The sequence below is a fragment of the Cricetulus griseus genome, unplaced genomic scaffold (assembly GCF_003668045.3).
Source record: "Cricetulus griseus strain 17A/GY unplaced genomic scaffold, alternate assembly CriGri-PICRH-1.0 unplaced_scaffold_4, whole genome shotgun sequence".
In the NCBI taxonomy this organism is placed as follows: Eukaryota; Metazoa; Chordata; class Mammalia; order Rodentia; family Cricetidae; genus Cricetulus; species Cricetulus griseus.
In genome coordinates, this window is record NW_023277141.1 from 124,966 (window position 1) to 137,771 (window position 12,806).

The following is a 12,806-nucleotide window of genomic DNA, read 5'->3' on the forward strand; positions in this document are numbered from 1 at the left end:
ATCTCCTTGGCTCTGGCTCTGGCTCTGGCTCTACATTCTGGGTGGGAGCCTGCAGCTGTACATGGTCTGGACTGCTCTTGGTCTACTTTGTAGGTGGATGATCGTGTGGCCCTCAGGCTAGGGAGTATTTCTCATTCTCTCATCATTGACTGTGGTCATAATGCATCCCTCTCTAGAACTCTGAGAATTTTGATGAAGGGGATGGAGCTTTGCTGGCTAAAGGGTCTAAAATTTATCTTCCTCACAAAACCAAAGGATTCTTGTAAGTTCCAGGGAGCTGGAACAGATACATGCAAGCAGGGACTATTCACTCCAAAGAAATAGTATTCAGCCTTTCCCTGGTCCCGGACTCCCTTAATTCATGTATTCTGGACCCCATAGGAACCCCCACCTCATCTTACAATCCTCCCCTCCAATACCTGGACTTAAGAAACAATGTATTTTTTCTAAACTTAACTTTTTCTTCTAAACAGCTGACATCTGGGCAGGTCTAAGAAGATCCTCACCTCCATGACTACAGTGGAACAACCAGCTACACCAGGATGATTTCATCCAGATCTTTCAGGTCACCAAAGAAAGTCAATGCCCCCTAAATCAGCAGTAATCTGTCTTGAAACTTGAGGAAATTATTCGCTAACCAGCCACGTCTAACAACCAGCCTTTTAATAATCAGAGAAGGTAGGAATGAAAGGTCCAGGCAACAGGCTGGCCTGTCCCAGTCACCTGTCAGGTTGCACTGAGGAGGTATTCTGGTCAGCCCAGGGATCCCTGGGTAGTAAGTCTGCAGACGGACTAAAGGACCTCTTTAAAAGACAAACCCTGGCACACTCATGGTCTCTCTCTGTCTCTGTCTCTGTCTCTGTCTCTCTCTCACATCCCCCTTCCCCTCTGCTCTCTGCTCTTGCTCTTACCCACTTTTTCTCTTCTCCTGTCTCCCCCAGTCTCCCCTTCCCACCCTGCCTGAAACTCTGTGGTTCATGGACTATCTATAGTTCATGTTCCATTGCTCAGGGTTCCATCTCGATAGCAAGATTTCCCCTTCCTTGTAAACAGAAGACCAACCCTGGACCTGAGAAAACCAGGGAGGCTCTCTCTGTGAGGTCCCTTCCCGCCCATGCTGAGGTGAGCAGGAACCAAGGAGATCTTTTCCTCAGACAGAGCAACCTGTGAGACACATCTTCTGGTCAGTCAGTATGTTTCACAAGGATAAGGTCCACCAAACACATGCTCTGAGTCACTTGTGTGTTTCCGTTTTCAGCCATAGGCAGTTTCTTCCAGCTGCTTTTCGGGGCCCCATGTTGCCTGGACTGTTACAGCTTTCTTTTTTTTATGCATTGTGGCCACCAGTACAGGCCGACTCAGAGTTCTCAGATCTTCCTTACTGAGCCACTTGTGGTCTTGCCCATGGGAAATACATTTTGTTTTACGGGATCCTTCTGGTTACTTTTACTGTGGAAAAAACTGTTCAATGTCTTTTGTGGATGAATGTCATCTTCCCTAACAAGGAAAACAACGGGCTAAGAAAATGAAAACACTAACAATACTCAACAAAAGGTGAGTATTCCATGGTTAGCTATGTCCAGCAAGGTTTACATTCCATTTATTAGACTAGAATGAGCAATCATTGGACTGTAGCTACTTGTTTGCTTGAGATGACTGCAGCTGTGGGACAGAGTTCATTAGGCAGAAATGGCATCCTCCATGAGTGGGTGGAGTCTGCATAGATGTACATGGTCTGCATTGGTCTCAGCCTACACCATGCCTTGGTCTGTCTGTCTCTGCCTCTGTGTCTGTGTCTCTGTCTATGTCTCATTTTCACATACTGTCTTTCAGTCTCTCTGTCTTTGTCTCTGGAGTCTAGGTGAAAACACACAGCTGTATCTGGTCTGGACTGGTCCATGCCTGAACTGAGGCCTGTTCTGTTTGTCTGCCTTTGTCTCTGTCTCTCTGTCTTAGTCAATACCTCTCTGTCTCTCACTGTTGCTGTGTCTCTGTCTCTGTCTCTGCAGCCTGGTTTAGAGCCTGCAGCTTTACCTGTTCTAGACTGTCTGTCTGTCTCTCTATCTCTCACTGTATCTCAGGGTCTCCATCTCTGAATCTGCAACCTGGGCAAGATCCTGGAGATGTACATGGACTGGTCTTAACAGTCCTCATCCTGCCTTGTGGGTAGCTTTGCCTGTGGCTTGTGGCTCCCAAGTCTCTACTCTTCTCATCACTGAAGCTGGTGAAATTTTCTCCCTCTCTCTCAAGAACATTGATCCTTTGGTCTATGACAGGGAGTGGGCTTTGCTGGATTTCAAGTGCACCTGCTCTCAGGGATGGGGTTGTAAGCCTTACCTTCCAGAGAGGATGAAACACTTCCCAGATTTCTCTCTTTCTTATCCTGTTAGTGGTTACAGTCTCCGAACTAGTTGATATAATTCCCGTAACTATTGGTCCGATTCTGAAAGAGTGCCAAACTACATGCTAAACCACTGCAAGATAGCAAAATTAAGGTGCATTTCATTGTCTTAAAGATATCTGCCACTTTCGAAAAAACATTGATGCTTTTCAGCCAAGTGGTTTCTACCATTAATAGGTCACTAATTTGTCTAAAATTTACGTATTTCACAAACCCAAAGGATTCATGTAAGTTCCAGGGAGCCTATACAGACCCATGCAAACAGTTCCCAAGATTCACTCTAAATAAATAGGATACAGACATTCCATTTTGCCACACTCCCTTCCTTCCTCCTCATCTTGGTACCCCTCGGGAACAACCCTCACCCATTACCATTTTCCCCTCCACTACCAGGACTGAAGAAACATTGGTTTTTAAACTGAACCTATTCATGTTGCACTGCTGACATCTGGTCATGTCTAAGAGGCTCCAGAGATTTCCACATATCCTGAACTGGGGCAGAGAGAGCAAATACTACAAGATTTGGCAGCAACACAGAACGACACCCACAAAGAGGTTCAATGCTAAAGATGATTAATACCCCTACCACATCAGCAGGAAGCAGGGTCCAGAACTCGAGGTCCCTAACTTATTCCCTAACATGCCACATCCAACACCCCACCTTTTAATAATCAGTGAAGGTAGGAATGAAAGGTCCAGGCATCAGGCTGGCCTGCCTCATCCCCTGGCAGGATGCACTCAGGTGGTCGTCTGGTCAGCCCAGGCCGGGTTCCTTGGGTAGTAAGTCTGCAGGCAACTGTAAAGGGCCCCTTTAAAAGACAGACCTTGGCCCACTCATTCTCTCTCTCTCTCTCTCTCTCTCTCTCTCTCTCTCTCTCTCTCTCTCCACTTTTGCTCCCTTTCTTTCTCTCTCTCACCTTTCCCTTCCTCCCTGATCTCTGCTCTTCTTCTTAGCCTCTTTGTATCCTCACATGTCTCCCCCACTCTCCCTCTCCTGCCCTGTTAGAAAGTCTATGGTTCATGGACTCTCTCTGGTTCATGTTCCATCGCTCATGGTTCCTTCACCATAGCAGGTTTCCCCTTCCATGTAAACAAAAGAACAACACTGGAGCAATGAAAACCAAGGAGGCTCACTCGGGGACCTCTCTCCCCGCCCATGCTTGGCTGAGCAGGTAACAGCAGAGATTTTTTTCTGGGAACGACCACCCGGTGAGACACCCCTCAGGTCAGTGTGTTTCCCAAGGATGAGGTCCACCACTGTAATCAACCTTCTGTTGCTGACAAATTAGTTCCCTGAATTCCCGGAATACAGAGTCAGAAAGGTAGTGTATTCTAGGAGATTACAGGCTGAGTCAAAAGTGTCTTTCAGCTTTAAGACTTCAGAGCGTTCTTCCCATTGATTTTTGGACGACTGTGTGCTCTGGACTTTTCTGGCATTTTTTGTTTCCCCCTTTACCAAGAGTACAAGCTGACTCCAAATTCTGAGATCGTTCATACTGAGCCCGCTTGTGCATCACCGATGGGAAATACATCTTTTTGTAACTCAACTGATTCCTCCATCCACAAAACTCTGAAGAACTAGCCTACAGGAACTATCTCTTCTCTCTTGAGAAAATTGTTGCTGTATCAATTTTTTCTATGTAACTTGGAGATATCCTATTCTTTCTTTCTAACAACAGAATAAAGGCTAACCTTCTGTTGCTGACAAATTAGTTCCCTGAATTCCCGGAATACAGAGTCAGAAAGGTAGTGTATTCTAGGAGATTACAGGTGACAATGGATGATAAGTAAGTAGGTAGAAAGACATTTATTATAAAAGAAATTTGAAGATGGAGGTTTCTGTCCCACCTAGTTACAATGCCTCTTTGTCCCAAACAAACAAACAGATGTTATATTATTAAACTGTTTCTCGATGGTTAGAGCTTATCATTGCTAGCTCTGTTTTAATTATTAGCCCATTTCTATTAATCTATACATTGCGATGATTCTACGGCTTATTATTTTTCTGGCATGTTGCATCCTCAGCACCATGGCATGTCTTCACAGGCTCTAAATCCCTTCTTCAACCGTGCCTACTCCTGGGCTGGGAGCATTACCTCTATTCCTACCTGGCTACTTGGTAATCAGTGTTTTGTTCACCACCCACTAAGAGAAATATATATACAGAAATACGTACCCCATCATCTCCTCTTACCTGTCTAGAAAAGATTTTTTCTTTTCTTTCCATCTTTAATACATTTTTATTTAAATAATAAACTATCTTATTTTATATACCTATCACATTCCTTCACCCTTACATACTTACATGCCCTGCAAAACCCACATTCCATTCCCCATCCTTTCCACAGAGATGGTGAGGACTTTGTGGGAGATCATCAAAGTCTGTCACATCATATGGGACAAGTCTTAGGCCCTCCCTGGAGTATCTAGACTGAGAGAGTAGACCTCCATAGGGAAGAGGCTCCCAAAGTCCATTCATGTGCCTTGAATAAATAACTAGTTCCACTGCCAGAGCCCTGTTGAGTGACATCATCACCCAAATGACACACAGAATTATAAGGGCTGATTTTGTACTATGATTGTTCCCCAATTGTGGGAATGTGGTACATGAGCTTCTGCATGGTCTGGTCAGCTGATTCTATGGGTTTCTCCAGCCTGGTATTGACCCATTTGCTCCTCATTCTCCCCTTTCTGAAACTGGATTCCAGGAGTTCAGGTGATTATTTATCTTTATGAGTATTCTTCTGCATAAAAGCTTTTGGGTGGCTTATATGGTTGTTGTCAACCACATTATAGGCAAAGTGCATTTATGTTAGCCTCTCCACTATTGCTTAGATTGTTAGTTTGGATTATCCTTTTGGATTCCTGGACATTTGCCTAGTGCCATATTTCCCTTTAAACCTATAAAAGATTCCTCTATTAAGTTATGGTTTTTATTGCACTAATCTATTCTTCCTCCTAATCAATCTTCCTGATCCTTCATATTCTCCTATGCCCTCCTTTCCACCTCCTCTTTGTCCTACGTACCTCCTCCTTCTCCATGCTTCAGGAGATCTTGAGCCTTTCCTTTACTCTGAGGAAACATGTATGTCTCTCATAGGGTCCTACTTGTTCCTAGGATCTCTGGACTTTTGGATTGTAGACTAGTTACTATATGCTCTATGTCTAATGGCCATACATTAGTGAGTACTTAACCTGTTAGAGTGTCAGTTTATAGGTTACCTCACTTAGAATGGTTTATTCTAATTCAATTCGTTTATTTCTTTGTTTTATTTTTGCTGATTAGTACTCCAGTGATTAATTGTATTACATTTTCTATGTTCATTCTTTAGTCTTAGGACAACTTGGTTGTTTCCAGGTTCTTGATATTACAAATACTGCTGTTGTGAACATGGCTGTACAGATGTCCATATTGTATGAATTGCATCCTTTGGTTATATGACATTGAGTATATTGGCTAGATGGGGAAGTAGACTGATACCTAATATTCAAAAAAACTTCCATACTTAATGCTAAAATATATGTACAAATTTTCATTCCCAGCAGCAATAGAGAAGTGTTCCCCTATCTACACATTGTCTCGAGCATAAACATTCTATGGTGTTTTTTCTGTAGCCATTCTTACAACTGTGAGATGATACCTCAGTGTTGTTATGATTTACATTTCCCTGATGTTTATGAATGTTGAGTGTCTTTTAGCCATTTTAGTTTCCTCTATTTACCAAACTAAAATCCCAATGGATCAAAGACATAAATATAAATCCAGCCAAACTGACACTCTTAGCAGAGTAATGGGAAGGTAGCATTGAATGAATTTGTGCAGCAAACCACTTCCTGAACATAACAAAAGTAGCACAGACACTCAGATTGAAAATTCATTAATGGGGCTTCCTGAAACTGAGGTTAGTTAAATCAAAAGACATAGTCAACCTGGCAGGACAGCAGCCCACAGAATAATAAAAGATCTTCACCAACCCCATTTCTAAATGATTTGTAATTTATACAAAGAACTGAAGAAACTAGTCACCAAAACACCAAATAATCCTATTCAATTATGGGGTATAGAACTAAAAAAAACTTGCATTATAGGGTTTTGCTTTTATGGAAGAGATAATCTCCTAATAAAACACTTGGACCAGGTTCTTCACGGAATACATTTAGTGATATTAGTTGTCCTCATTTTGGTCAATTGAACCATTTGCTTGCAAATGCCCATACTTTTGGTCGTAGGCTCATTTGGAGACTCACCTCCATTATATGGTGATATTAAAAGTTGTACAACAGCACATACCTTAGGATATTAAAATCCTGGAGTGCAAATCAGCATCTCATTTCCTCCCTGTTTCTTGGGCCCATGATACGTGCAGAGAGACTTTTTCACAGATGGCAGGAAACACATATATTCTGTCTGTCACTATATATTATATCTTCAAATTCTAAACCTACCACAACCACTCATGGACTTAGGTGGAAGGCACAATCTCTCTCTGGGTTCAACTATTTTTACTTCTGCTGCCCCAGAATAACCTACAGTACACATGTAAGTAAATGCATCATTATGCTCTTCCAACTGATTAATGGCCATATAGGAACATCCCACATGCTGCAGTTCCCAAAATGCAGAAAGCACTATGTTGCTTATAGTATTTTTGTGAAGTAAGGCATCGTGGTGTTTTGCTCAGAGTTTGTTAAGTTAGTTGCTGCTATTTTTAGTTTTTTCCTCAATTTTCAAAATTTAAATTAGAAACAAGTTTGTTTTATATGTCACTTCCTTTTCCCTCTTCCTCCACTACTTCCCTGACCTATACTATGCCCTAACTATCCCATACAATTTTAGTACACCACGGGGAGTGAGATCTTCCATGGGGGTAGTCATCAGTGTTTGTTGCATCCTTTGGGATAGGGCCTAGGCCCTTCCATGTAGTCTAAACTGAGGGAGTATCCCCCTATGTGCGGTGGACTCCCAAAGTCCACTCCTATTCTAGAGATATGTACTGATCTACTCTAAGAGCCCCCGTAGATTTCCAAGGCCACCTAACTGACACCCACATTCATGGGGACTAGTTCAGTTCCATGCTGGTTTCCCAGTAATCAGTCTGGGTGCCAAAGCTCTGCCATGTTCAGGTCAGCTGTTTCTGTAGTTTTCACTAACCTAATCTTGACCACATTGCTTATCACTCATCCTTCTCTATAACTGGATTCCAATTCAATTCAATGTTTTGTTGCTTCTACTAGCATCAACTGCTTCTATGTCCATCAGTTGCTAGATGAAAACTCTAGGATGCCATGAAGTTAGTCATCAATCTCATTATTGGGGAGGGCGTTTAAGATAGCTTCACCACTTAGATGGTTAGTTGGTGTCATTCTTCTAGATCTCCAGACATTTCCCTAGGGCCTGATTTCTCTTTAAACTTTTACTGGCTCCCTCTCACATGGTATCTCTAATTTTGCTCTACTTTATTCTTCCCACAATACTACCAAGGCATTGGACACTCAGCAATACAAAATGGCAGCCAGCATGATGTGAACATATATTCACCAAACCAGTATCCAACAGAGGGCTGATATCCAAAATTTACAAAGAACTCATGAAGCTAGTTTCCAAAACACGAAATAATCCAATTAAAATTGGTATACAGAACTAAATAGAGAATTCTCAATAGAGGAATCCAAAATGGCTGAAAGATACATAAAAATTCTCAATCAAGGAATTACAAATCAAAATAACTTTTTAGTTTTAATAAGGATGCCATATTCATAAAACATTATAATAATGAAAAGAGCATTCAGGGATAAAATGGAGGATTTTTTTGGTTCACACAAACAGGAGGAAGAATATTGTAATCACCTAATAATGTCAAAATTATATAAAACTAACTTTTCTCAATAGAAGTCTGTGGCCTCAACTTAAAGAGTAGATGCCACAAAACACAGATCATTTGAGATCACAGGAAGGATAAAATTTGACATCCATACTTTTCTCCAGATTCATATTAGATTTCTTTGGTGCATAGATGTTATAACTCATGAACTTTCCCTTCTCTATGTCATGAGCCTACAAAGGCAACTTTATTAATTTTGAGATATTTGGTGAGATACATGGAATGATACCATCCCCTCTGTGGCAGGAGTATTTATACATTCTCACATTATAAACCTTAGTCTATGAAGATACTATTGTTGACAATACCCTTGATTCATATCGACAAGCTTGGAGGTCTCAAAAGGATAGTTTTTATGTCAACACTCTGGAATGATTACTCATCCTACCTGTTCTCACTAAAAATAGAGATAGCTATCCAAAGAATGGCAGTGTTACCTTTTCTGATCTTTGGATTTTTTTTTTGTTTTTCAAGACAGGGTTTCGCCTGGCTCTGGAGACTGTTCTGGAACTAGCTCTTGTAGACCAGGCTGGTCTTGAACTCATAGAGATCCGCCAGCCTCTGCCTCCCGAGTGCTGTGATTAAAGGCATGTGCTACCACCGCCCAACTGATCTTTGGATTTTAACCTATGTTAAACTCAGATTATTTTTAATTTGTGTCTATATGTGGCCTTCTACAATTGATCCCATTTTTCCTTCTTTAAACTTGGATATCTCTAATAATGGGTATGACATCCTGCATTATAATATACAAGTATGACTTTTGAATGTCTTCTAATTGTTTGATATATAGATGGATTTTTCCCTCCTTGCCATTTCCTTAAATTAATTTATTCAAACACTATCTTAAAGTATTAGGTGTCTTTGTGGCACCCATCTTTCCACCTGTGATGAGAGACTATCTTAAAAAACACTGGCTCTGTTATGGAAAATCATGGATGCCACACTTTCGAAAATTGTCACCCTGACAAATTCTGTGGGGATTTTATGAATTTTTGAGAGAAATGCCATCAAAGGTTAAAAGATTCATTACTTTATTGTATATGTAGGCTAGATAGGTAAGTCACAATATCAATACAAAATTGTCAAAAGGAACTCTTCCTATTTCATGGGTTTAAACAACCTTCCATTACATCATGGAAATCTCTCCTGCTAATGTTATCCCTAAGAAAGTACACTGCCTTTTGCTCACTTATAATTCATTTCCAAGAAAAACTAGGTGATTACCTGGAAAGGAAGAGACAATTTTCACACCATTTTCTATTCATGTTCAGTTTTAAGCCCCCTTGAAGTCATATATTTTGATATGAGGGCTGTCTGTGAACAAAATTTTCAGGTTTTCAAAAAGGACATTTTGAAGTAAAAAATAAAAGAAATAAAGGAATGAAGAATGAAATAAGGAAAGAAGGGAGGAGTAAGTAAAGAAATGAAGAAGGGAAAATGTAAAAAGAATATTAAACCCTAATATGAGGATGGATTAATATTAAAATGTAAAGGATATAAAGTGATTGGGAAAAGGCAGGTCAGAAAGAAGAAGGAAATAAGGATAAGTAAATGAAATTAAAAGAGAAAACTGAGAAGATAATGTTTATTCTTTTATCAGTGTATATTTTAGCTAATATAATTTAGATTCTATGATAATAATTGCTGGAGAAGGGGCAATGAATGTGCTAAGAAAATGACATATAATTGATATTGTTCAAACAATTGATGAAGAATTTATTATAGTCTAATTTAAAAAGATGTATTTCTTAAAGCAAATTGTTCTATACCACTAAGAAGACCATTTTCCCCATTCTCAGCACCCCTGAGATTCTTCCAGAAAATTCTGTAGGATTGAGGACTCCAGGGTTTTGTTCAAGGACTTATTCACAGGTAGTGATAAATAGGTCAGCACTTGTTTGAGATTCCACAATTTTAAAATTAAATCAAACTGGAAAGGACACAAAATAAATGGAATGTTTTGGAGTCCATATCCTTCATCAAGGGGAAATACCAGTCACATTTTAATCTCAACAGGAAATAAAAAACAGCACACACAAAAGGATCACAATTATTCCCTCAACTTTAAGGGAAGTAAAAGATTAACCAGTATATGTTGTGTCCCCTTGACATATAGAATGGTGTGATATAGAGAGCCATTGAATAGTTAGGAAAACATAGGGGAGAAACAAAAAATTGAATCTCTCTTTAGAATTCTATTTTATTTGTTTTCAACCAAGCATGAAGAATGAAAGTCCAGGAAAGGTCTAAACTTACCCAGACACTATATGTAGACTCCTGGAGTAATGAATTTTGTTTCTTACTTAACATGGTCATTGCAAGTGTGACCCTGTGATTTCTAATATTTCTCATTGAAGAATTCTAGATCCCTGAATGCCTTGGGAAAGTACACAGTATCTCAGAACCTCAAACTTTAAATATCCCTTAATTTTAATAGAAGTAAGACCATATACTTGTCTGTAGAATGTAGAACATACGATAGACTTGTATAGTCCTTCACATAGATTAAGTGGGACAGATATATCATTAGAGAATAGCACCTTCCATGTGAATCTTAATGCAGTATAAGAAAGAGTTGGAATCTGGGTGGTGGTAGTGGCACACGGATTTATACACAGTTCTCGGGAGATAGAGGCAGGTAGATCTCTGTGAGTTTGACACCACCCTGGATTACAAGAACAAGTTCCAGGACAGCCTCAAAAGCCACAGAGAAACCCTATCTCAAAAACTACAATAAAATAAAATAAGAAATAGCTTGAAATCTTACAGAATGGATGTAACAATGGAAATCTCAACTTTAGATGGATATTTCTGAGGTTTAATTTATTACTATAAGTTTACTTCTTGAGAAATCGGATGTCCACCAATGAAAAATACCTACCAATAAGTCTGCTAAGAGTTTCAGGGTATCTGGATTTATATTGAATCTGTGATCCTTTGAAACTTTAGTTTGCTCATTAGAGGAGCCTAAAATGGTTAAAAGACACATAAGAAATTGCTGAACATCCATTTCCATCAGGGAAATGTAAATCATAACAGGTCTGATACATCATCTTACACCTGCCACAATGGCTACTGACAACAAAACACCTTGGACAATTTATGCTTGAGAGTATGTGGAGAAAGTTTAACCTTTCTTTGTTGCTGCTGGGAGTGAAAACCCATGCAACCATTTTGCCAGGCAGTAAGGAAGTTTTTGTGAAAATTGTGTATCAATCCACTTCTGCTTTGAGCCATTCCACTGTTTGGAATATACCCAAGGGATGTACAATCATACAACATAGACATCTGTACAGCTGTGTTTATAAAAGTTCTGCGCGCCACGGGGATGGACAAAATTATACACAGAGAGTTATATTAATATACTATGAGTGCTGCTTGTCCAATGACTAGGATTTCTTATCTGTTAAGTCAGTCATAATTACCATATAGCTATATATTTTATAAGACTTATGTTATTTAGAATGCCTTCCATTGGCGTCCTCATCCTGGGATCACATGGCGACTCTGGCAGAAGATAGTAGGGGCCCATTTCTTGCCTTTTTGACTTTTATAAAATTGAATTACAAACAAGATTGAATTACATGACAATCCCAGTTCCCTTCTCCCTGCCTTCCTCCCCCCCACCTCTCCCAATTAAAACCCTACCTACTACATATCCTTTCTTCTAATCTACACCTGACTGAAACTTTCTTGTTCCTCATGACCTCTGCATTCTTCCTTTTCTTCCCTAATCATTCTCGTAGGTCTGTCCTCCCACTTCCCATGTTCTCAATTTGCTCAGGGGATGGTGACCCTTTCCCCTTCTCCAGGGGACAAAGTTTGTCTATTTTAGGGTCCTCCTTGTTGATAGATTCTCTGGCAGTGTGGATTGTAGGCTGGTAATCCCTTACTCTATGTCTAAAATCCACATATGAGTTAAGTACGTATGATGTCTCTCTTTTTGTGATTGGGTTACCTTGCTCAGAATGGGTTGTTCTAGTTCCATCCATTTTCCTGCAAATTTCAAGATTCCATTTATTTTTTCTGCTGAGTAGTACTCCATTGGGTAAATATACCACAATTTCTCTATCCATTCTTCAGTTGAGGGGCATCTAGGCGGCTTCCAGTTTCTGGCTATTACAAATAGTGCTACTATGAATATCGTTGAACAGATGTCTTTGTTGTATGAATGTGCTTCTTTTGGGTACATGCCTAGGAGTGGAATAGCTGGATCTTGTGGTGGACTGGATCAAAGGGGCCCACTTCTTCTTGCCTTGCTTATATATGAGTCTCCCTGCCATGTCACTTCCTGAGGATCACCACTTCTTTACAAAATTTTCCAGAATCCTTCTTGACTCCTGGTCCCACCTAACTTGCTGCCTCTTTGGCCAAACAGTAGTTTATTCAACAAAAAATAAGATGAACATACATAGAAGTGCATTCCCCATCATCTCTTCTTTTCTTTCTAAATAAAAAGAAGGGTAACTGCCCAGGCGTTGGTGTGCCCGCCTTCAATCCCAGCACTCAGGAGGCAGAGG